This window comes from Amblyomma maculatum, chromosome 1 (assembly GCF_055883805.1).
Source record: "Amblyomma maculatum isolate TAMU_Amacu chromosome 1, ASM5588380v1, whole genome shotgun sequence".
NCBI lineage: Eukaryota > Metazoa > Arthropoda > Arachnida > Ixodida > Ixodidae > Amblyomma > Amblyomma maculatum.
This window is the reverse complement of record NC_139344.1, coordinates 187092312-187113282: the sequence shown is the minus strand read 5'-3', so window position 1 is coordinate 187113282 and position 20971 is coordinate 187092312.

The following is a 20971-nucleotide window of genomic DNA, read 5'->3' as shown; positions in this document are numbered from 1 at the left end:
GCTGTAGAGCTAAGGACAGAGGTTTCTGTGGAGAGCTGTCCCCGTCTGCATCGAAAGCCGTCAAGCATTTCCTCGCTGTTCGTCTCGTGGAGCGAGGGAAAACTGCCGCAAGAATGGCATGCTTCGGCTTCTGGTCAATGACCCAGGTCGTTAGCATCCAGTGATCGTTAAAGATAGATAGGTCATTGATTTCGGGCTTCAGCGCCCGCAGCAGCGAACTAACTTCCCCTGGCCGCTGCCGGCAAAAACCAAAAGGTAAGGTGGTGGGTTTCGTGCCAGTGTAAGGAAAACGTCAAAAACGCACCGAAGACTCAAGTGAAGCGAATGGGTCATCATAGATGGCCACGTTTAGTTTCGTTGACTTTGCTGGAGGGGGGGGGACTAAAACATTTGTCGTTAAAAAGGGTTGAGTGGGCATTCTTCAAGTATATGGCCACACTCATAGCTGTATACACGCGCGTCAATGGGTCTCCACGAGAAGAATGCACTGTTCCTTTCCCTGAACAGCGGGGCAGATTTCGGGACTTTCGCATTGACAAAAAAAAAAAAGAGTTTACAACTAACTTTTGGAAGCCGAGGAACCGAAAAATACAAAAATGAGAACACCCTTCCGTGTGATCATACTGTACTTGATGCCAGATGCTAGGCAGCTGACCGAAAGGTCGCCGATCTAATCTTGCGGAAATGGGAAAAAGCATTTCGTGATGTTGCTGCACATGAATGAACACATGCGGTTAGAAATGGAGTGTCCCGTTTCACTTTTTTTGGACATCGAGACAGCTGTGCAGAGATGGGCGTCCGCTGGCATGGGAAAATTCGGCGCCACCGCCTATTAGTTGACGCCGTATGAACCACCTAGGATGTGGACGTGTCGCATGTTGGCGGTGTCAGCAAACGCTTCACCAATTGTTCACAGAGGAAGGCTTGCGCCATACTGGCCGCTGACTTCGTCCGCTTGTGAACTCTCGTTAGAACGACGACTAGGCGTTGCTGTATCTGTTTAACCGCGGCAAGTGGCGCCAGCATGTTCGCGCCTTTGAAAAGGCACCTCGTCCCCGCCTCGCAATCCCGGCGCAAATGGCAGACTTCCCTACAAGCCCTCCATCACTGCTGCCGGGTCAGCGTCTTACCCTGAGAAGACAAAAGAATGAGTTGGGACGTCTCTCATGGGCGTTTCGTGAAGGGCGTGCAGCGAAATGAGTGGGCATTATATAAATAACTAAATTCCCTATGCTCTAAACGTGGTCACAGGGGACTCCATTTAAAAGAAGGCAAAGTGCTCAGTTTCAGTGCTTGTCCTTGTTGTCATCATGTAAATAAATCCGGTAAATTTTATCTAAATCTCGGTCCGTCTATGCTTCAGCAGTAGCCACCCTACGTTCGAGTGCCTGCTGCCGACACCGGAATCGGCCCCTCGCTACCACTGGGTAATCCCGGTCACGCAGTATGTTAACGTGTTGCCCTTCCTGCTTTTTTTCGTGCTTGCCTAGCTGCTGTTGCCTTAATTTGCGGTCATAATTACTGTAATTAACATATGAAGGGCGGTAACAGATGTCTGCTGTTCAGGAACCCTCCAGTTCGGCTTTTACCGCCCACTACAATCGGCATTGGGACGTTTATCTCGCAAACAACAACCATGCCACCGTTTTGATTCGCTTTGTTGGGGCACCGTTTCTGCACGGATGCGCCGGGGTCTAAAAAGTGCCAGGGTTGTAATATGCAGACTGCACTGCTACCGCGTGCGTACGACAGAACGTCTTTCATCCCACCGCGGTGGTGCAGTGGTTAGGGCGCTCGAATACTGTTCCCAAGGATGCGGGATTAAATTCCGGCCGTGGCGGCCGATTTTCAATGGAGGAGAAAAGCAAGGCGCCCATGTGCTGTGCGATGTCACTGCACGTTAAAGAACCCCAGGTAGTCGAAATTTCCGGAGTACTCCACTACGGCGTCTCTCATAGACTGAGTAGCTTTGGGATGTTCAACCTGCATATCTGATAGCGTATGCCATCTTCGCCTTCATAGTTGCACAGGCTGTCGTTTGTTCGGGCCGAGTAAGTGCAAGTAGCATATTGAAGGCCCGCCGGCGTGCTCTCTCTTGTTGCCGCAGGCAGTTTATAATTAATATTGCTTTCTAATAACTGAAGTTGAGCCCTGTCCTATCGCCATATATTTCACCTGCATTATATTCAATTCCTGTCACCTGCGTAGAGTTTCAGTTGACAACACACAAGCCAGTGGCTACTGCGACATCTGATGGAAGTAAGACTCAAAGGAAGCAAGTAAGACATATCTCCGCCTTTAGGCAGCCGCGATGCCACTTCGGACATCAGAAAACTGTCCAGAGATGAACATAATCAGCACGTGGTGCTGCTGCTCGCACCCGCCGAGCTGAAAGGAGACCGACAAAAAAGACACGAGTAGCACGCGGAGAGACAAAACGCGCGCAGCCTGCGTTTCGCTATCAGCCAAGGCAGGTCAAGGCGTCGTGGCGGCGTTGTGCCCGATCAGCGCCGCATAAATTCGTCCCTACGCGAGGAGCGCATGCTGCCGTCGCACGGGGAAGAGGAATAACTTTATCTGAACCCACCAATGGATCTTCCTCCCCTTTCAGGAGGCTGGAAGCCCTTGGGATTCAGCGGTGTCCAGGGTCTGATAGATGATTTTCTTTTGAACGTATTCGTTCTGGCTGATCATTAAAGCGTCCTAGAACTTCATATTCCTGTCTGGTTCGTTTTAGCTAAGGTACTTCCACACCATGTGTATCATGTCTGCAATTTCGTTGCAATGTTTACACCGCGGATTTTGTATCGCCGGATGCCGTCTGCTTAGTGCGAGTGGGCTGGGGAAAACCCCCGCCTGTAACTCTCTCCATATAACCTCTTCCTTTCGGCACAGATCTTTGCCTGCTCGAAGCAGTGTCTGTCTTTATAATCTGTAGTGATTTAGACAACCGTGATATGCTTTCAGTTCATCGCTCTGAAGGGGCTCTCTGCTCGACGAGACCGTATCCCGGTGTGCGAGACCTCGGGCCAATGCGCTGTCTCGTTTCCTCGCAGGCTGTCTTGGGCCAGAGTCGAGACGAGGTTAATTAGCTCTGCCGGTGGCGGTTCGGCAGCCACAATTTTAACTGCTTCAGCAGATACCCTGCCTGCGTCGCAGTTTCGGACAGCCGATTGGGAATCGGTTACGATCACTCTTACATTCTGTTGAGTCAGAGCCAGAGCAATGGCCACCTCCTCAGCTGCTGCTGTGTCCCTCTATCGAATGCTGCAGAAAGAGACTATTTCCCCGTCCTCCCCGATTGCTAGGGCTACGAAACCCGTTCTGCGTTCTTATTCCGCCGCGTCCGTGTAAACAACGTCCTGTCTGTTTGCTAGTTTTTTTCTGTAGAGATTTCGCTCTGGTCATTTCTTCTACCCGCATGGTGTACCGGGGGCATGTTCCTAGGGAGTGGTGGTATTCTTATTTGGTTCCTTATGTCTTTTGGGATATCCTCCGTGAGCTTGAGCCTTGTTCGAGGTTCGAAGCCTAGCTTTTCTTGTATTATTAGCCCCGATCGGCTGCGTATCAGTCGTCGCTGTTGCGCTACTCTGATAGCCTCAATAAGCTCGTATAGTGTGTTTGAAATCCCCATGTTGACGATGTTCTGTGCGGATGTGTACGAAAGGAGACCCAGGGCGGTTTTGACACCTTTCTTGATTAGGATTTTAATCTTGTTCTTTTCGGCTTTGGCTAGCCGTAGGTATGGTGCCACGTGTGTGATCATACTGATTACGAATGAATGAATTAGTCTCAATAGGTTCGCCTCTTTCATTACAGCTTATTTTATTTTGTTTTTGTTTTTGCTATTCTGATTAGATTATACGTCGATTCTAGTTTTTGCATCGTTTTGATGTTCTTACCGTTTGACTGTATTCGAAGACCCAGCACTCTAATCGTTTCTACCTAGGGAACTTTGTCCCCGTTTACCATTAGTGTTATCTCGTGTTTCTGGGACCTTCTTTGTCTATTTGTGGGTCGACGAAGAGCGCTTCCGATTTCACGGCAGAGAATTTGAGTTCTATTTAGTTTAGCTACGACTCAATTTCCCCGGTCGCTGTTTGGAGGGTGTTTTTGATGTGCGAATCATTGTTTCTGGCAACCCAGAGGGTGAGCTCGTCAGCGTATATTGTGTAGTTGAGTCCTTCTATACCTGCCAATTCCATAGGACAATCATTGAAATGTTAAAGAGTGTTGGTAATAGGACCGAGACTTAAGGAGTACCTTTGCTGCCCAGTCTTATTACTTTATCTTCCTTTCCTCCTATAGGCTGGAAGTAACTGTTCAATTTGAAAGAAAGTCTTTGGCGTAATTGCATATCTTTCTACATACATTTAGAGTTTATAGGCGTTCTGGTATGGCTTAGTGATCAACGTTGTCGAAAGCTTTGGCCCCGTCTAGACCGACAATTACTCTCGTGTCTGCCGATTGGTTGTCTAACGCTTGCTCTTTAAGTTGAAGCATGACATCGCATGCGGAGAGAGATGTCCTGAATTTGATCATCGTGTCGGGATAAAGTTCGTGTTCTAGGAATCTATTTAGTTTCGTTTTGATTACGTGCTCTACTACCTAATCTACGCATGAGGTAAGCAAAACAGGCCTCATATTTTCGAGACTTAGTTTCTTACCCGGTGTTGGAATAAGGACTAGGTTGGCCTCTTTCCTCGGAAGTGGGATTTGGCCCTTGCCCTAACATTCCTCCATATACGCTGTTAGGCTAGTTACTGACCCATCATCCATATTCCTTAGCATGCAATTGCTAATTATGTCGGGATCTGCCGCTGTTTTTTGTTTTTTGTTTTTTGTTCTAAATATGTTTAATTCCACCCTAACCTCTGCGATGGTGATAGTTTTGTCCAGATTGGGATTCTCTGCGCCCTTGTATTCGGGGAGTGGCTTGGGTGGTGGGCATCGCAAGTACCTGTCCCTCACTTCAGAAATTAGTTTGTCGCCAGTGCCTTCGTATTTATATTCGAGTTTATGTATGTTGGTGTGCCTCCTGTTTTGTTTTATCCCTGTCTAAAAGATGTCTAAGCATTTTTCACGTGCTAGCTTTGCTGATTCAGCGGGCCATCTGCTCGCAGATGTTGCCCCAGTTTTGTCTAGTTAAGTAGAGCGTATGCTCGTCAATATCTCTGTTATGTTTGGTCAAGAGTTTGCGTACATTCCTGTTCCCCTGTTTTGGGCATAATTCTAGCTCCCTTTTCTTGCGCCACAGACTTATCGAGCGCTTGTCCAGCTATTTTTGCACTTCGTCTGCTTCCCCCTCTTCGGTGGCTTCTTTAACTGCCACGAGAATGTCTGTGCCCCAAGATTCTGTCCGTCATTTCGTCTTCGGCATGAAGGTTTTGCCTGAACAGGTCCCAGTTTACCGCTGCGACCTTTTTGGGTTTCGGCACTGGCGGTTCAGCTGCTACCATGATCTCAATAATTTTGGGGTCGCTTCCTAGGTTCTCCCCCGTGTTACACCACCTGATCGCGATTTGGCCTCCAATAAGTGTTAAGTCGGGTGTAGTGTCCGTACTCACGCTAGTTCCCTGTCTTGTTGGTTTCATGGGGTCAGTGATTAAGATTAGTTCGATCTGTAAAATGCTGTCCCAGAGTACCCTCCCCTTGATGTTCGAAGGAAAGAACTAAAGTTTCCCCGTGCGATGTAACATTTTAATTCGTTCTTTCTAAAAGCTGCAGCTGCCGTAGATGGTGGTCGGAAAATGTCCTGATTTGTCCACATGGTCATGACGTCCCAATTGCATGACGTCGTGCGGATATTTCAGACATCCCACATTCAAGTAAAGGTAACGAAGAAAGGTAACAAAAATAAACATAATTCAAATAAACTAATTTGTCACAATTCGTGTTCGAAATTCTCTACGCCAGACGGGCACGCAACGCAGAGGCCACGAAGGCTTTGTTTTTAAACATGGTATTTATTACTCTGAAAAAGTGTATATTAGCATGAACTATTTAGAGATATTTCATGAAATGTCACAAGTGACATCTCAAAATACATGGTAATAGGTAACAGCACGGAAACAGAAGGAAAAACTATAAGCCGATGGTGGGATCTGTATAATCACGATCGCCGAATTTAGCGCCCGGAGCTATTAACGACTTAGCTAGGTAGAACGACGGCTGTTCAATCCTCTGCTTTCTTAAGTATTATTGTTTATCCGAACCTTCAGTTTGTTAACCAGCGCCACCATCATCCATAGCGGCGGACGTGGAATGTCCTGTGTTACTGCGAGTGCCCCGTGATGGACAGAGAGAGCGGGAGCTATGCGACAACCCTCTTACTGTGCCTATGGCTTGAAGACTGCTAGGAACGAGACCCTCACTGACTATTACAAAGAAAAATGTGGGGAAAATGAGAGGGCTCATTATAGTACACAAAATGAAATAAGTCAATCCTCAGCGAGGCTAAAGAAAACACAGGAGATTGCTGCTATTTTATAGCCTCTGCTGTTGAAATGAATTAATGCTGTAATACTTAATTGCCACAGATGGAAGATAATAAATACAAAGTAGAGGAAAAAAGAGCACCTGACACGACATTCGGAGGTCATGAGTTGAGATCCCACCAGCGGTGTGTTGTTCAGGTGCAGAAATTATCAAGAATCCTCCTTGGTAATAGCCCGCAACTCCGTGATAGCACTCCACACATGTTCGGAAGTCGAACAGAATTAGAGACGCTGACTAGGAGATGATTATATATGGAGTTCTCAAAAGACACAAGGAACGTCGTAGTGGAGGGCTCCAGATTAACCTAGACCACCTACCTGGGTTCATTAACGCGTGCACTGGCATCGCACATAATAGGGACGCTTTGAATTTTGCCTCTATTAAACGTCGTCACTGCGGCCAGTGTCGCACCCGCGTCCTGTGGCTTAGCAGTCGAGCGCCCTAACCGCAGAGCAAACATGGCGGGACGATTGTCTGATGAGGAAGTAATCACTTCAGTGGACTGGGCTCATAAGCGTCGCTCCTTGTTAGACATGGTTCTATCACATGTTTGGGCGCTGTGATCGACTGAGCTGTCATCAGTTGTCTTACTGCATAAGTGTCATTTGCCGGCATAACTAGGGGCTACAGTGACGCCGATCACGAAGACAGAGCTGGAGCGTTCAGTCAATAGCTGGGCATTTGAGTTGCGAACGACGCGTGACAGAACCCGTGCTTGTTCCATTCAGTCGACATCAGGACATGAACTTTCTGAGAATTGGCGATATTTTCTCCGATGACGGAAAACAGACCAAGATCAAGTTCATAACCAGGGCTATTAGTTTGTGTGCATTTTATAGCTGCAGAACCTAGTACTTGAAACAGCTCCAGTCTTTCCAGACACTTTTTTGCGCTTAACCGCGGGCTATTGCCTTTGTACTATGCTTGCCATTCTTCAGGGCCACTAACACAGTAATTGTGTTGATAACATGGTTACCACATTCGTTAGTTCTTGGTTTCGTGTTTTTATCATGCTCCGCATTCGTTGTTGCCGATCTAACGGAATCATTGCTTTAGTAGCATGGGAGGCCGAGCCGTACTTCAGATAATCGCCTCTCCTGCAACAATCGCTGCGACGTTCAATACCAAATAAATAACGCCCGTTCTTTCTATTGTTACAAGCCTCTTTCTAAATGGGCGTTGCTTTCTTTTTTTATTCGTCACCAGCGCTCATTTGACATCAGTACCTCGGAGATAATATTTCCCTTTAGACAACCAGAGAGTTGATTTGTAGACCGACACCGATCTGTGACGTAAGCATGATGCTGTCGCGCTGTTGTCGTTAGGCTGGGCCATAGAGTTTCTTACTCTTACCTAGAGGGAAAGCTGGGGTCGCTGCAACTCAGCCACATTGGGCTAGCTAAAAATAATGGGCCGGTGAGCTACTTGGTGCACGACAGTCGCATTTTATCGGGAACACAGAGTGGCGTTATAAGATGTCTCCTCCTCCTCATTATCATCATCTCGAGGCGCAAACGTAGAGGGCAAAAGCTATAGGCAGATGACGCCATTAAAATGTTTGTTTTTCCGAAATGCACTAAAACATTTCTTAAGTAATTGAGCATTTATATATATTTTAAAAGCTTTTTTTTTCTTTTTAAACCATGCCTATTAAGAGGGAAATATTAGTTTCCTTGCTGCTCTATACTTTGCCAATAGGAGAGAGAGCCATCGCTTATTTAATTTTGGGCACAATTTACACTTACATGCTGCTTCGCTCGCTTTTTGCGATTGATATTCACAGTATTTAATGTCGGGACGTTTTTCATTGTAGAACAACGTTTATTTTTCTATTATTTCTGATCAAAAGTTATGGTTCTGCACACGGTAGCTCTCCTCCCCATGATGCTTCGGATGCCCATGGTGGCTGAATTAGTCGTCAGGAAGCTCCATGCAAACTCCCATAGTTGGCAGCACAGGTTTCCCTCTACGTAAGAGTAAGAAACTCTATGGGCTGGGCCGACAAGAGGTAAAAAAAAGGCTTAGGACTAGATGAAACCAAAATATTTCAAAGCAGCTTTCTGAGTTCACAGTGCGCCTATGATGTCGTAATTCGGCGCAGAGTAACTGTGAAAATCGTTGAATACATTATTAAAATATGAAACCTCATTACAGAGGCGGAGTATTTTTAAAACACCGCGAAACCTAAGATGGTACAAATCGGGAACACGGTTCATAAAAACACATGCAAGGAAGACTTACAAAAAAAAATAATAATAAAGAGCACTGCAAATCGGCATTGGAGTAATTCGAAAGCATGGATGCTGCTGTTGGTTACTTCTGGTTGCTTCTAGTCGCTTAATTCACTTCTTGTTTACCCATTTTAGTCTTTCGTACTTTCAAATTGCGCGCCAATCCTTTCCCATGTTTTTCTCTGCTCTACTTCCGGTTGCGTGACGTCACATTATTGACGTCACCCTCATTGACTGCCTTAATTAACTACCTACTTTAGTCTCTGGTACTTTCAAATTGCGCGCCAATCCCTTCGTCTTTTTTTCTTTTTGGCTCGACCAGGTTGCGTGACGTCACATTCTTGACGTCACCATAACTGACTGATTTAATTAACTATTTTAGTATTTGATACATTCAGGTTTGGCGCCAAGCCACTGGCTAATGACCATTTTCGCCTTTACATTTACATGTTTGCCTCTAATTATTTACCTAATTAGCTTATTGGGCTAATTATTCTTTCGGACACAACATTACGTCACCCTATATCGATTGACACCACTCATTAACCTCTACCACTTCTCAATTACTCACAACTGCTGTGAACAACTTTCACATTTTTTGCCTGTAAATAATTGCCTAATTAACTTATTGGCCTAATTATTTTTTGGACACAACATTACGTCACCCTCTATCGATTGACACCACTCATTAACCTCTATCACTTCTCAAATACTAACAACTGCTGCGGACACGATTTTGCTGACGCGGTCTGCGGTGGCTTGCAGACGTGGTCTGCGGCGGCTTGCAGACGTGGTCTGCGGACAGAAACCTGTAAACATAGGGAAGTAATGCCATGGCATTAATAAATTTTTGTTTTCGGGGAGAACCGATAAAGACGGCAGATGGTTAAACGTTATCGACTGTTTTGAAGAAAAAGTGTGAAAAAGTATGCTGCGTCATTTTCAAGCCAATCAATTTTTTAAGTGCCTCGATAAATGCCCATTGTAAAAACCGACATACCCCTGAAAAGCTAGCTATCCTCTGGCTGCTTCTCGCAATCGCGACAGCTTCTCATGTTATCCGACGTTTTGCTGGGCTGTCGCTCAAATGATATAAACTTTTGAGGAGGAGGCAGTCCTCTCACATCACGATGAACGAACCGCGCGTAGCAGCAGACGACCGAACTGCGCCGTCTGCTCACACAAGTCGCGTTCGCAGCTAGGTGATGTTGGTTCGCAGACGCCGACGTCGTCAGCAGCAGAGCTTTTGGATCATACCAGTTGCGAAACTCCGCTTCAAAACGTGACCGGATTCTGTATGCATTTTTCGGGTGTCTATCTGGAAGCGGTCAATACAACAAGCTTTTTGCTATTGCCGCCACTGCCTTTTGGAAATCAAATTTTCTCTCTTCTTTTCCATCTTAATTAACTATGTGGCTGTCATATTTGAAAATTTTTGCTACTTCTTCGACAAATTTTGTTTTCTATGATGGCTGTGCATTTATCAACAATTAGAAAGTTTGGAATTTCGACGCAGTTTCCTTTAATGGCCGCGGGTGCCACCACCACTCGTAAACATCCGAATTTTGACCAATCAAAACCGCCGTCTTTTCTATACATGGGCCCTATGGGAAGTTTCGCACTGGGAGCGTTGAAGAGCTCTGGTCTGCACTCGAGTAGAGCGTCGTTGCGCCGTCGTCTGCTGCAGTAAGTGGGCCGTTGTTCCCTTGTCATGAAGCTTGAGAAGTGATTTTTTAATGCAGTTTTCTTTCTGCACGTCTTGAACGACTGTTATTAAGCATATTCAGTGCATATGGCAGCATATTAGGCTGCAAGAAAAGCTTGCACTATTCGGAGGAACGAACAGCGGATAGCCAGCCTGTCGGCGTATGTATACCGGTTAACAACGCAAACTTTCAGCGGCGTTTTAAAAATAGATTGCCTCCGGAATGACCTTGCATACTTTGTCACGCATTTCTTCAAAACTCTCGCCAACGTTTAGCAACCGGCCGCATCTTCTTTTGCTCTGTGAAACGAGAAAAACATTGAAATAAGTTCTGTTTACATGTGTTTCTACGGGTTGCTCTCCCAAATCGCAACCCCATAGCGTTTCACGGTGTTTTAAAAATACATCGCCTTTGATATGGCGTTTCATGCTTTGATATTCTATTCTAAGATATTCATGGTTGTTCTATACCAAAATATGACACCATAGGTGCCCTGTGAAATGAGAAAACTCCTTTGAAATTGTTTGTTTCCATGTATTCCTAGGGCGGTAAGCCTACTTTTCATCCCCAGTCTGCTGCGGCGTCGTGAGCGTTCCTCACACCGTGGCGTTCCTTTTGTTTGTAAACACGGTGTTGGTCTATTCGTGCACACTGTGTTAAACAAGCGCAACGTTGCCGTAGCAGAAGGCGTAACGGTTGAGGAAGGCGAGGAGTAGCTACAACAGTTTCACCGGTGACGTACTGCGCGAAAAGAACTGGAGAGGTTCTGAACGAGGAACGAAGGGCGAGAACTTTTAGAACGCAGCTCTTATGCACCTGTTCGGCGGTTGATCCGCGTTGCCGTCGGTGTCATTGCCAGTGTAACCGAGTGAAAGAGAGTTCCGAGCCACGAGTCAAACAGAATTTCTCAGAAACAGAGGTGTGCAGTTAACTACCATGAGAGAGACGGGCAGTTGTCCTGACTTGCAGATGGTGCCAGCTAGCGACAGCATGAACGCCACTGACGGCTTCATGACTGCGTACGCAGATTGAGGAGTTAGGTGAGCGAACATTCGGTCGTAACCTTCATGGTGAGTCGGACGACCTAGACTCCTTAATGTATTTCATTGCTACCTGGCGTTGTTATTACAGCAATAAATGCCTGCTTGGTGCCGGCACGCGTTTTTCCTTTTATCCGTGTCGGCGTGTGCTCGGTAGAAGGGTAGGTAGTTTGAACTGTCAGCCGCGTATAACCGGATAAACGAACTTCGCTCGATATTACGACGCCATACATACTGTTTTCTATGGCAAAAAAAACAAAAAAAAAAACAATATCATGGCCATAGTAAAAGAAAAAAAAAAGTAGCCAAGCAGCCAGACTTTTTTCAACTAAACAAATTTTATTCCCGTTTTAAACGAGTGGTGATGTTGCTGATATGCATTAAAAAAAAAAAAAAAAAAAAAAAAACGAAAACGAAACGCGTCACACCGAAGTGTGATCAAATGCAACAAGTATAAACAAGTCAGGTGCAAAAGATCGCCATTACCAAAAGTCCTCTAGAAACTTGGTAGTGTAGAAGAGATCTGTTAGCACTCGTGGCGCTTCAAAAGTCTGCGGAAGCGAAGAGGAAAGCCTTCCTTGTTCTTGCGAATAAATTGAATAACCGAGGACGCTAGACGAGTCGAAATGCATGGCCCTGAAGCAAACACCTTGAATTAATAAAGCAGACGGTATACATGTACAGTTTTCGAATAGGAAATATCCAAAACATTGTTTAGCACGTAGTGGGTTGATACAAACGAGATGCTGCATGTGCCAGCATTTTATAACTCTCAGGATTTTGAAGATGTGAAAACAAAAATCACAGTGGTTTAACGTGATTACACCTATAATTAGTGCTAAAGAACAGTTCACTCGCTGCATTCGTGCCTGTCAATTTTCGGGTGACCAGGGCCCGATTTTGGGAGTGGTACGGGCCAACATTGGCGGTGACCATCGAACTGGGCACGGTCCATTATACTTTGATATCAGTTTTGGTACAGGCTGGACGAGGTCAATTTTCGGGTGATCAGGTCCCAATTTCGGGGTAGTCCGGGCCAAATGTGGGCGCTACAAGCAGACTTGGCGCGGTCCATTGTACTTTGGTGTCAATTTCGGTCCCTCGGGTTTCCTATACGCAGTTTTCGAAATTCGCGCCTATGGTGATTGGTCTGCTGGGTGATGACGTGTCATTCCTGTTTGACCAATCTTAATTGTTCCACAAGCAAGCAAGACAAGATATTGCTCGGAGTAGCTGCCGCCGGATTATGTGCATCCGCACTAAAGTTTAACATACTCTACGTGTAACGCCACATGCACTGTTTTCTGCTAATGAGACTGTTGTAATGTCCAGCTCGATATGCCAGCGTTCGTCGCTGTCATATATATGTCGTAAGGGCATTAGGGATATTAATATTAAATTTACGTAGATACCATGTGCGGCCACTGCATGCTCATGGAGATTCTATGCTGCAATTACCAGCCGCTAGCCTTGTCAAACAGCGAAGTGGGCGTGAGAATTGTGGTAGCGATGATAAACGTTACAATGTGAGAATTGTGCTACATCCAAGGGGTGAGCATGACCGCCTAATGCATTGAGAAAATGTGACGCAGGCCATTTATAACGCTAACGCTCTTGCTGTATGGCCGCTATCTTCGCAGTCTGTGGGGCGACCCAAGTTAACATTGACATTCCGGCGTGTATAGCGCTCACATACCAGCCTTCGCGGACAACCTGCTTTAGCTGGCGTGCTTTCCTGCACAACACAAAGAGTTCGCGCGAGTGGGGTTGGCGAGCGGAAGCTAGAAGTCACAAAGTCGGGAATTACCGGAAATCACGGGCTTTGGTGAAGCAGGTCAACAGGCTCGAGTTGCGTCTTGTACGCCGTGGCCACCGCCAGCAGCAACCGCATCGCGCAGCAAACGCCATCGTCAAATCAACAGAAGCTGCTTTGGTATTCCTGCGATTTTAAGACGAAAGCCTTTCTGTGCTCATGGAAGGAAATCTCGTCCGCAAGAGTTGTGCGCGAGATCTGTGAGATTCCGCGAGATGTGTTCTCCTTGTCTGCGTTCCTGCCATCTGCAAGCCCACCCTTTTCATTTGGTCGGCGCCATCTAATTTCGTCATGTACCATCCCGACCAGACGGGCTTCCGCCACACATTAGTCTCCAAAAATAAGTGTACCACAATGAGCGTGCGAGTGGCCAAGATACGCACTGAAGAGGCGCTTCTGCAGAGCTGCTTCGCTTGACCAGTTTCCTGATTCCCGCAGTTGATTCTAAATGAGAGGGTAATTTACCGAGAAAACGATTATCGCACGGACCTCATCTCACGATGCTGTTCCGGCGCCGTGTTGCATGGAATGTCCCGGCCAAGAGCAGCGACGGTCAGCTGAGCAAATACCTCTTTTCCGAGAAGCCACAGGAGTGCGAGACGAGGTGCGAAGGGGCAAACATAATTGGGGCGCAGCAAGGCATCCCCAAATGAGAGTAAATACAGAGTAGGCACCGCGCCGGTCTCCGGGCAACGACATCGTAAAGCAGAAAACATGGCAGAAAAGAAACGCGCATCGCTGTTGTTTCTGCCCCCTCGACAACGGCACGCATTCGCAGGAAGGATGAGGCGGTGTGTCGCCGAGGCTTCTTCCTTCCGCCCACCGCTTAGTGACCTGTTTATTTTATCTTGAGAGACGCGCAGGGCGTACTTTTTTCTGTATATATTCAAGTTTGTTGCAGATAATAATCCAAGCTCTAATATGTTAATAATTATTTTATTGCGAAAGTATAATAAAGCTTTAAACGGTTAGATGTCTATACAGCGACACTTGGGCACTAATGACACTTCTTTTTAGAAGTTCCCAGGCCATTAGCTTAGCTTCCTGCCACTGAAAAGCGGCTTGTGTAGCATAACCAGCTTTTCATGCCTTTAGACAGTGAAGATAACTTTCTTGATCGAGGCATCGAAATGCCTAGACTACTATTAGACTCTCCTGCACCACCCTAGAGCTAATTTTACGAACTGAGAAACTTTGGAAAGGGCGATATTATACAGAGTACACAGGCTGAGTGGAGTCAAGCTTTTAAAAGAAGAGGAACTGTACAAGCCTCTTGGCCTACTTTTTCTCCGGTATTTTCTCTTTCTCCGAATTAAATTTTTTAGTAATGACTGAGTCGCTATCATTTTAATTTTTGGCTTGAAGAACAAAGTGCGAGTTCAAAAGTTGTAGATAATTTTAAGAAACAGCTGGTTAAATGTCTGCACCAAGGCACCACTTAGTAGCTTTATTTCCCAGCCGTAAAAGAGAGCTGCCACGTGTCCATTCGCTGGCGTGTATATCTCTCATCCAGCGCGCACACAAAACACAACGGGGGAGCGCGCTCCAGAGAAATGTGGACTTTACTCTCCTGGACGACTCTTGGGTCGTTCAGGTAGTACCACTGTCAACTTGATGCTTGTTATAATGCAAGTTGTCTTCGAGGCGAGTAAAAAAAAATCAGCTTTGTATTAATCGTGATGCAACCATTTCCGACAGCTGTTTTTCAAGAGGATCTACAACTTTTGCATTGGCATTTTGTTCCTGAAGCCTATAATTAAAATTTTTACTTAATTAGTACTCATTAAATAGCATAGAAGAAAGAAAGAAATAGGCCACGCAACTCTTAACAGCTCTCGGGCGGTTTCGCTGGGACCAGGACACTCAGACTTTCTTAAAAGTTTGCTTGTATTTAGCTGGGACAGCCAAACCACGGGAAGGCCAGTAAGCAAAACTTCCGCGTGAGACCGGCGGGCGATGAGCATGCAAATCATGGCGAGGAGTACACTGGCCACTCACAAGCAGGAGTCGGACAAGCGAAGTTTCGTGTGGGTGATTTTAGTTTCGTGGCAGGTTTTAATAACTGTTACGCTATAATTTGTTGCGTCGTACTGGACACTTCCTTCTCCTTTTGCTCCTCAGCATCAGTGGGTAGGTGGCTAGGCATGGGTGGCCAACGCACATTTAGGACCCGTGGTTTAAATACAGTTTCCGGAAGCTTTCGATTTCACATGTGCTGCAGGCGATAATATCTCCAGAGATATAGTGAAACGCTGCACTGAAATGCGTTGCTCCCGACTCTCCCGTCGTGAGCAGTCCAGTCGGCACACTTAGGTACACCTTGGCCTGGAACGCCGACAATGAGCGCTAAGCCCATTCGTAAGAGATCGTTATATGACTTCACAAGGTACACAAGGTATAAAAATTGTTGCTCAAGATCATTTGTTTAATGCAATTCGAATATGAATAATTTCCAGGACTGGTTAGTTTCGCGGTGGCCGCAAGGGGTGTCTGACGCGCACGTACCACGCGCGCACCTGGCAGCATACGGGTGCCTTCAGCTCGCGGACACGAGACTCGTGAGCTCGGCCTCCCGGGACCGATCGCTGCCGAGCTGCAAGCACGGAAGGATCCGACTCGCCGATCTGATTCGCCCCTCTTGACATGGAAGCCATAGAACCTGCCATAGAACCTGCCCCTGCCCCTGAGCCTGGGACCGGGGGCGATGAGGACAACCCCGTGGCCGTGCAGGTTGACGGTTCAGATGCGGTCGCCGACCAGGCAAGTGATACTCCCCTATCCTGAGGTGCCGCGCTTTATGAAGCACCTTCGCGCGACTCCATATCGCGCGCGGATTCACCGTTGGCGTCTAGCGGACCGCCGCGTCACGCACTTCTTGCGAGGCATCCGTGGCGACTTTCCGCGACTCGCACTGGGCACCAACGCTTCGGAAGTTAACGCGAATGAGAGACCTCTGTGGTACGCTAGAGAACAGCTGTTGCAATGAGAACGTAGCCTCGCATGTGACACCTACTCGGGTAGCGTTTGCAAAAAAAAAAAAAAAAAAAAAAAAAAAAGAGAGAAAAAAGAAAATATTTCGACAATCGCTAGCTGTGCTTACGGGAAGGTACTGCGGAAGTATAGATTGCTCGCACAGTAAAAAAAATCTTCCACGTGACAGCGGGGCTATTTGAGCGTCTCAGAAAACAAAATCCCGTTTTCTTAGAGCGCTGTCCTCGATAGGCCTTTGCGTGTGCACCGAGAGGCCAGCAACTGGTCATGTGACCACTTTCTTTCAGGCCTTTCTTTAAACGGTAACATGGAGCAGACACTGCACTCAACTGATCTTGAAGACTTGGTGAATTGTCGCTACGTTCGTCAAGCCAATAATTAAAAACCTGACTAATTAGTCAATGCAAATTAACTGTGAAGATAAAAAAAATCCCAAGGCTATGCTCCACGCAGTCCTCAACAGTCCTCAGTTGATTTCACTGTGCTAGGTCTTTTATAAAATATAAGTTACACTTAGCTAGGATAGCACCTTGCTGCGACGGCCCCACAACCGTTGCACAGCTGCTTCGAGTCCCGTCTCGAAGTCACGAGGCAGTGCTCATGGTCTTGGTAACGTTGACGAAACATGGCCATCCCCTTTGTTTGAAACGCGGCACGTTGCTGTCGCAAATGCTTCCCGTCTTAGTGGCAGGCGCTGTTCAGCTAGAACAGTAAACGATTGGTGCGTGGCTTCATTAAATCTCAGCTGACTTATGAAAACTCGTCATATAACAAAACGAATTAACATTTCCAAGTTGCGGGAGTGCGTGCAGATTCTGAAAGAACATGGCACACATTCCCTCGACAATATCCTGTTTACACCACAAAATGCTTAATCTTTTCATTTGGATTACGCCGCTGACCTCGCTTCAAAAATCGTAGGCTTGATGCCTACGATTTGCATTGATGCGGACGCGTCCGGGGCTTTCCTTCCAGTGTTACTCGGATGATCACACACGAAATGGGTGTTAACGCCGCAGCGTCAACAACCCCGTTATACTGAAAATACGCCGTTGTCGGCTTTGTGGGAAATCACGATCATGCCTCTGTAGTTTGCAGGAGACGCGGCCAGGAGCTGATTGGTCGTCGGCTCTTGTGACGTCACGAGACTACATGACATGGCCGAATTGGCAGACGCCGCCAGCTCGGGCTTCTCTTTGGGGAGGAAGGGGGAGATGGGAATCGATCCCGGGACATTTGGATGCCGAGTTAGTTACGGTGCTCTATACGCTACGCAGCCACGTTCGTACGGCTCTACTAAAGCGTGACGTTACATCTGTATCGTGTTGTCCTAGCCCAATGTATTAGCCACGAGGGTAGCATCTATACGACTGTGTGCTAATGGGTGCGTGTGAAGTAACACAGACATAAATTAAGAGAATGTTGATTAGGCGAGTCGCAAAGTGCATGTACGCAAACGGGAATTCGCAGAGAGCCGCAGACGGGAGCTAATATCGCCGTGGCGCTATGCCATTAATGGCTGAACTCAAGTGCCCAAACTTTTTTTGTTGTTCTAATGGGCATTCTAACGGTAACGGTAATGATAAATTGCGGGACGATATGTCACAGTTGTGCGTAAGCAGTTCGCTTTACCTTCGATGATTACTTTGATGCCTTTACTGAATGCTCTCACTGAGTCGAGCTTTCACATACTTGACTGAATTTTTCTGGTGGGTGCAGATGGGTGGTGATAGGTGGATGGATAGCGAAGGGGGGTGACTCTTGGTCAGTCAGCCTACTGGGACTCAACTATCGTGTACAGTGCTGGGCCGACCTGACTCTCAACTGTCAGTCGAGAATCGCCGACCGGCCTCGTGTTCTTACCTCACCGCACCAGCCAGCCTAACTCGCCTTGATCCTGCTCCGCTTTTGTATGATGAGTTTCTATGGCTGCCTTTTAGGACAACGTGACCCTGTCCGCACTCCAGACAAGTCTAGATGTATTACTAAGTAAACGGCCTTCCTTCCGTCAACGGCGGTGCCATGGAGCCTGAAAACGTTGTCCAGGAACTTCCCGGGGAAATAGCCTGCATGTTTTGGACAAAGGTGTGCGTAGTACAGCTATCGACCAGCACCGCTTTCCGTCAGTATTGCCCTCCGGTACTCCCGCTTCCATGTTATACGAGGCACCTTGAAAGCGACCGCACTGGCCAGCGATCGAAGGCGACGGAAACTTGGGCCGAACCCGTCAACGTGATCATTTGCGACGCTCCGTGCGGAGAATGTTGAACACAGCATTGGGTATGAGAAACACCGGTAGGCTGTTTGGGACGGCGTGCAGTGCGACGCGCGATGCCCCGTTGTGCAACGCGAAGCGCCGGACAGGATTACTTCTGACGACACCGCCGCTTTACGCGCTGCATGCTTTCTGAGCCCTGTAACGACTACTCGACGATCGCTCTGTGTTCACTTTTTCGAACACTTACTCGATACGGGAAAAAGGTCATGCAGCGGCTGCATCATCTTAACTGAGGAGTTGTTTGTATGTATGATAGCGAATGTATGGAAATTTGTATGATAGCGAAGGCCGCTGAAAAGGCGGACTTTCCAACGACCTGAGAAAATATATACTTGAACGAACAGAAACTAATTTCTGCGCGCGTAATGTATTCTGGAGCCTCTTAACACCAATTTTCTGCTTCTTCTTTTTCAAAAATAGCTGGAGCTGTTTTCACGAAATCCGTCGTATTCACGAGTTTCCAAATTGGCGCACTTTATTTGGGGACAGAGACTATACATTTTGAATGCCTTCTACTTTAAGCGACGGAGAGAAGGAAATTAACATTAACTGTGTGGCGTTAATTCAGGATGCATCCATCGGTCTGGGGCCGAGGGCCGTGTGGAGTTTTAACGGAATATCAGTTCCATAAACTGAGACTTCATATTCTGTGCAACAGAAGAAAGCTGTCGCCTCTGGGGCAAAGGAATTGCGTATGAGTTGGGCTGTGCCTCTGACAGGGTGTGGCGCTTCTCTGTAGATGCGTAAACGTGAATGCCGAATATCAATTTGTATGCACGCCGAATGACAGTGTCTAACTTGCTGAATTCTCAAGATGTCTGGAGGTACGCGTTGCCCTTGGCCATAAGGAAATAATGGAGGCCTGGAAGATACGAATGTTATCTTTTTCCTTCATTCTATATTGTTCGTTTTTTTATTTGTTGGAGCATACGCTGCTTTTGCGTCGTAGTTGTTAGTTTACGGATGGTAGTGTAGTTTTGCCGACTCTGGTGGACATACAGCTAAGGGTTTTGCCTGCTGACTGAGTGGAGACTGGCTGATTATTGACGGAAACCATGATAGCAGCCACGGTGTTTTGGTGCTACGTTTTATAACGGGAAGCTCAGACTTTTCCGGGGTCCATTGTAGACCTCATTTTAGTCCGTAGGCGCTCACGATATCTGCCGCCGCTTGTAGCCGTTCTTCAACTGCGCGTCGCTGCAGATGTTGCTCCAGATGGTGATGCCATCAGCGTATACGCATGGTTGATGCTCAGAATCTGATGCAGCTGACCGAGTGCGAAATTAAAGCGGGCAGATGACTGCCCCTTACGGCATGTCCTTGAAATCAATGAGATAGGATTGACTTGGTGCCGTTGATGTTAATAACCGCAGCACGAGAGGTAAGGAAGTCACCGATGAAGCTGTACCGCGCTCTTTGCAGTTAGTGGCGGCCAAGTTTTGAAGGATGTTCTTAACTGTGCACGTGAAAAGTCACCTTTCAGATCAAGGGTGACAAATGGTTTTATTTGGGCCTTGCAGAAGTGCAGCAAAATATCCTGATGTATCTCAAGTAAGATATCTTGAGTGGAAATCTGGAGTCAGAGTCCGAACTCTGTACAGAACGAGGGTTTTGGATTCGAGATATTTCATGTCTTGCGTTAGTGACCTGTTCATAGTTTTTCCAGACAGGAAGTGAAAGAGATTGGCCGCAAATATTTTAGCTTTGGCGCCTTGTTGTGTTTTGGATTAAAGTGGATATCGGCCGTTTTCCATGCCTGTGGGAGAACGCCGGTTTCCCAGTAAGTGTGGTTGAAATAGCTAACAACGAGAAACTTCCTTTGTCCAGGCTGTGCGGTAATTTGTGTTTACGGTCGGGATTTGGAACACGTGGTTTTTCGCATGGAAGCCAATCCAGCCTTATTCTCCGCCAATCAAAAGCAGCGAAGTCTCCCTTAATTCGTGCTTCGGTAGCAAGGAACTTGGTGCTGACAGTTTCATACCCATTTATCGATAGTGCTGACTGGGCCAGCAGCGCTGCCTAGCGACTCTCGCCTAGTAGCCCAGTCCGTAATAGCGAAGGAAAAATATTTGGATTGGCTTGTATTACTATCGATGTCGAGGGCGAGGTTGTACTGGTTACAACCAAGATGGTTTTCCATATTTGTCCATAACTGGGGCTTTTTTTAATATCGATGCTGCTGAGCCGAGTGGAATGGATAGAATGCACGAGGGATGTGAGGCTCTCCTGCGATATACTACGGCTTGCATTCTTTCCAAGTAGCGGCCAGGTACCCCCTTGTCAGGTGATAAACGTTAAAGGTAACAACAACAAAATTTACTTTGGCTGCAATGCCTCCTGTGCTCGGTGTGTCGTGAAACTAATCGTAACGTAGTTTCATGCTCTTAGGAAACTAATTCTGCATTTACAAGCGC